The following is a 6,000-nucleotide window of genomic DNA, read 5'->3' on the forward strand; positions in this document are numbered from 1 at the left end:
AGGAGGGCTGGCTCCTCCATCCTCCTGCTCTAAATCTTGCTGGAGGGGATTGTTGTTGTCTTCGGCACTATCCGGAGTGTTATTATCTCATGTGCCGGTATCACAACTTTTGCTTTGGTGGGACTTAGAGCGGCGCCGCTAACGTTGGCGCTTGGTTTGCTTCTTGGAGGGGTCATCCTCCGCTGTCTCGTCACCATTGCCTTCTTTGGGTGTGTCCACCATGTATATATCGTATGATGAGGTGGCTGTCCAGCGCCCTGCGGGCAGTGGTTCATCTTCGTATCCCGCATCGTCATCCATACCGTCGATGTCTTCGGAGTCAAAGTCGAGCATGTCGGTTAAGTCATTGACAGTGGCTACTAAGTGGGTGGTGGGTGGACCGCGAATTTCTTCGTCGTCCGCATCCCAATCCTACCAGACATAGTTCGGCCAGGATCCTCCTGACAAGGAGAGAGACCTTAACGAGTTCAGTATGTCGCCAAAGGGCGAGTGCTGAAAAATATCCGCGGAGGTAAACTCCATGATCGAAGCCCAATTGGATTCGCTAGGAACGGGCGCCGGCGGTTCGGAGTCCGTGGCCGGAGAGAGATCCGGCAGTTTGTCAACACTGCTCTCGTGCAGAGTAAGGTCGATGTTCGGCTCGATCGCCGATGAGGGTAAGGCCTCTGTGGCAGGGTCCATCCACCCGTCCATGGACGGCGCAACTAGCTCCGAATTGAGGGTCGGAGTGGCTGCCGGTGCAATCTCCTGAACACTGTCTGATGGTAGAGCCAAATCGTACTCATCATGACCGCGTGACGCACAAGGTAGAGGCTCGAATCCGTCGAAGATCAAGTCTCCGCGGACATCGGCCGTGTAGTTTAAGCTTCCAAACCTGACCTGATGTCCAGGGGCGTAGCTTTCAATCTGCTCCAGATGGCCAAGCGAATTGGCCCGCACTGCAAAGCCACCGAATACAAAAATCTGTCCGGGGAGAAAAGTCTCACCCTGGACTACATCACCACTGATGATCATAGGAGCCATCAAGCCTAACGGCGACGACACAGAGGAACTCTCAATGAAAGCACCAATGTCGGTGTCAAAACCGGCGGATCTCGGGTAGGGGGTCCCGAACTATGCGTCTAGGCAGATGGTAACATGAGGCAGGGGACACGAAGTTTTACCCGGGTTCGGGCCCTCTTGCTGGAGGTAAAACCCTACGTCCTGCTTGATTAATATTGATGATATGGGTAGTACAAGAGTAGATCTACCACGAGATCAGAGAGGCTAAGTCCTAGAAGCTAGCCTATGGTATGATTGTCTGTTGTCCTACGGACTAAAACCCTACGGTTTATATAGACACCGGAAAGGGCTAGGGTTACACAAGGTCGGTTACAAAGGAGGAGATATACATATCTGCATTGCCTAGCTTGCCTTCCACGCCAAGTAGAGTCCCATACGGACACGAGACGAAGTCTTCAATCTTGTATCTTCATAGTCTAACAGTCCGGCCGAAAGATATAGTCCGGCTGTCCGGAGACCCCCTAATCCAGGACTCCCTCAGCCACCCTGTTCACTAATGATGAGAGAACTCGCTACTTTTATATCCTTAAAATATTTCCGTTCTCATTAAAGCGTGATTCTAAGATATGGTCTAATTCTCTTGATCCTGGTTGTGTGCGTAGTCCCCAGGATATGATTTATTACTTCTCTGCTAAATATTTCCCTGCTCATAAGAAACAAGCTGCCTTAAGGGATATATATAATTTTGTGCAAATTGAAGAAGAGAGTCTCCCACAAGCTTGGGGGAGGCTTATCCAATTACTTAATGCTTTGCCTGATCATCCTCTTAAGAAAAATGAAATACTTGATATCTTTTATAATGGACTAACCGATGCTTCCAGAGACCACCTGGATAGTTGTGCTGGTTCTATTTTTAGGGAAAGAACACCGGATGAAGTTGAAATTCTATTGAATAATATGTTGACAACTGAAAATAATTGGACACTTCCTGAGCCAACTCCTGAGCCTATTCCTAAACCAACTCCGAAGAAAAGGGGTGTTCTATTTCTCAGTCCTGAAGATATTCAAGAGGCAAAGAAATATATGAAAGAAAAGGGTATTAAAGCTGAAGATGTTAAAAATTTACCTCCTATTGAAGAAATACATGGTCTTAATTTACCGCCTGTCGAAGAAATATATGGTTTTAATCCATCACCTATTGAAGAAACACGTGGTCTTGATAACCCAACACAGGTAGTAAAGGTAAATTCTCTCTATAGATATGATAAAGCTGAAATCCCTCCTACTAAGTTTGCTAGCCAATGTTTGGATGAGTTTGATAACTTTATGGTAAGGCAAGAAGACTTGAATGCTTACTTTGGTAGACAATTGAAACAAAATGCTTATATGATTGAACACTTGGGTGATTATATGTCTAGAGTTTAAGGTGAACTTAAACTCATTAGTAAACATGCTTCTATGGTTACCACTCAAGTAGAACAAGTACTTAAAGCTCAGAATGATTTGCTCAATGAATTAAATAGTAAGAAAAATGATAATGTTGTTAGAGTTATGACTAGATGTGATAAAATGACCCAGGAACCTTTGTATCCCGAGGGCCATCCTAAGAGAATTGAGCAAGATTCTCACAGAAATGATATAGATGCACCTAGTCCTTCTAAAAGGAAGAAAAAGAAAAATGATAGGACTTTGCATGCTTCTAGGGAACCTATTGCTGACACACCTGAGAATCCCAATGATATCTCTATTTCTGATGCTGAAACACAATCTGGTAATGAACATTGAACTAGTGATAATGTTAATGATAATGATCATGTTGATGCTCAACCTAGCAATGATAATGAGGTAGAAGTTGAACCTGCTGTTGATCTTGATAACCCACAATCAAAGAATCAATGTTATGATAAAAGATACTTTGTTGCTAGGAAACACGGTAAGGAAAGAGAGCCTTGGGTTCAGAAACCCATGCCTTTTCCTCCTAAGCCATCCAAGAAAAAGGATGATGAGGATTTTGAGCGCTTTGCTGAAATGATTGGACCTATCTTTTGTTGGAAATATGCCCTAGAGGCAATAATAAAAGCATTATTATTATATTTCCTTGTTCATGATAATTTTCTTTATTCATGCTATAATTGTATTATCCGGAAATCGTAATACATGTGTGAATAATAGACACCAACATGTCCCTAGTAAGCCTCTAGTTGACTAGCTCGTTGATCAACAGATAGTCATGGTTTCCTGGCTATGGACATTGGATGTCATTGATAACGAGATCACATCATTAGGAGAATGATGTGATGGACAAGACCCAATCCTAAACATAGCACAAGATCGTATAGTTCGTTTGCTAGAGTTTTCCAATGTCAAGTATCTTTTCCTTAGACCATGAGATCGTGTAACTCCCGGATACCGTAGGAGTGCTTTGGGTATGCCAAACGTCACAACATAACTGGGTGACTATAAAGGTAGACTACGGGTATCTCCGAAAGTGTCTGTTGGGTTGACATGGATCAAGACTGGAATTTGTCACTCCGCATCACGGAGAGGTATCACTGGGCCCACTCGGTAATGCATCATCATAATGAGCTCAAAGTGACCAAGTGTCTGGTCACGGGATCATGCATTACGGTACGAGTAAAGTGACTTGCCGGTAACGAGATTGAACGAGGCATTGGGATACCGACGATCGAATCTCGGGCAAGTAACATATCGATTGACAAAGGGAATTGCATACGGGGTTGATTGAATCCTCGACATCGTGGTTCATCCGATGAAATCATCGTGGAGCATGTGGGAGCCAACATGGGTATCCAGATCCCGATGTTGGTTATTGACCGGAGAGTCGTCTCGGTCATGTCTGCTTGTCTCCCGAACCCGTAGGGTCTACACACTTAAGGTTCGGTGACGCTAGGGTTGTGAAGATATGTATATGCAGTAACCCGAATGTTGTTCGGAGTCCCGGATGAGATCCCGTACGTCACGAGGAGTTCCGGAATGGTCCGGAGGTAAAGAATTATATATAGGAAGTGCTGTTTCGGCCATCGGGACAAGTTTCGGGGTTATCGGTATTGTACCGGGACCACCGGAGGGGTCCCGGGGGGCCACATGGGCTGTAGGGGGTGCGCCTTGGCCTACATGGGCCAAGGGCACCAGCCCCACTAGGCCCATGCGCCTAGGGTTTCCATGGGGGAGGAGTCCCACTAGTGGAAGGCACCCCGAGGTGCCTTGGGGGGGAGGGAAACCTCCCCTTGGCCGCCGCACCTAGGAGATTGGATCTCCTAGGCTGCGCACCACCCCCCCTTGGCCCTCCTATATATAGTGGGGAGAGGAGGGACTTCATACACCAGCCCCTGGCGCCTCCCTCTCTCCCCGTTACGTCACTCTTCCTCGTAGTATAGGCGAAGCCCTGCTACTGTGACGCCCTGCATCCACCACCACGCCGTCGTGCTGCTGGATCTTCATCAACCTCTCCTCCTCCCCTTGCTGGATCAAGAAGGAGGAGACGTCTCCCGTCCCGTACGTGTGTTGAACGCGGAGGTGCCGTCCGTTCGGCCTTGGTCATCGGTGATTTGGATCACGTCGTGTTCGACTACATCATCACCGTTCTTTTGAACGCTTCCGTGCGCGATCTACAAAGGTATGTAGATGCATCCAATGACTCGTTGCTAGATGAACTCCTAGATGATCTTGGTGAAACGAGTAGGAAAATTTTTGTTTTCTGCAACGTTCCCCAACATCTTTTTGCGTATGTGCTTGACTGATATGCTTAAAATGAATCCTTATGCCAATTACATGAAATATATTGTTACTAATAAAAGAAAGATACCGGAAGCTGAAATTTCCACCATGCTTGCTAATTATACTTTTAAGGGTGGAATAACTAAGAAACTAGGAGATCCAGGAGTACCAACTATACCATGCTCCATTAAAAGAAACTATGTTAGAACTGCTTTATGTGATCTTGGAGCCGGTGTTAGTGTTATGCCTCTCTCTTTATATCGTAGACTTGATTTGAATAAGTTAACACCTACTGAAATATCCTTGCAAATGGCTGATAAAATCAACTGCTATACCTGTCGGTATTTCTGAGGATGTGCCTGTTGTAGTTGCAAACGTTACTATTTTAACAGACTTTGTTATTCTTGATATTCCCGAGGACGATAGTATGTCTATTATTCTTGGAAGACCCTTTTTGAATACTGCAGGGGCTGTTATTGATTGCACCAAAGGCAATGTCACTTTTCATGTTAATGGTAATGAGCATACGGTACACTTTCCGAGGAAACAACCTCAAGTCCACAGTATCAATTCTATTGGAAAAATTCCATCAATTATTTTTGGAGGTTTTGAATTTCCTCTTCCTACTGTCAAGAAGAAATATGATATTCTTATTATTGGGGATGTGCATATCCCCGTTGAGGTAACATAGTGTCATTCGAAATTTCTCCGGTTTCATGTTACTCGAAATGAGTTTGTTAACAAGACTTGATCAACCTTGTTAGTGGATTCCTTTTGATGAGCATGAGATGGATGAAGTTAGAAAGCACAACCTTCTGTACCCTCCTTTTACTTTCTGTTATTTAGTTGAAATAAAGTAAAAATAGTTTTTTCTGTTAGTTTTCTGAATTATCCGTGCAATATAAAAATACCCCAAAAATAAAAGTTCTCCAAATGCCTTGCCAATTTAATATGATTTTTTCTGGAATATTTGAGAATATCTGGCACTGAGAACACAGCAGGGGGAGCAAACACCTGGCCACGAGGGTCCACGGCGCGCCCACCCCCGGGCGTGCCCCCTTCCTCGTGGGCCCACGGTAGCTCCCCTCCACTTATTCCTGCACCCACACACTTCTTCTTCCTCCCCAAAAAAATCACCATCCAGCTCAAGCACGAGTTCTAGCTCATTTTGCTGCGATTTTCGATCTTCTTGCTCAAAGCACCTCTCACAAAACTGCTTTGGGGGATTGTTCCTTGGTATGTGACTCCTCCATTGGTCCA

The sequence above is a fragment of the Triticum urartu genome, chromosome 3 (genome assembly GCF_003073215.2).
Source record: "Triticum urartu cultivar G1812 chromosome 3, Tu2.1, whole genome shotgun sequence".
Classification (NCBI taxonomy): Eukaryota; Viridiplantae; Streptophyta; class Magnoliopsida; order Poales; family Poaceae; genus Triticum; species Triticum urartu.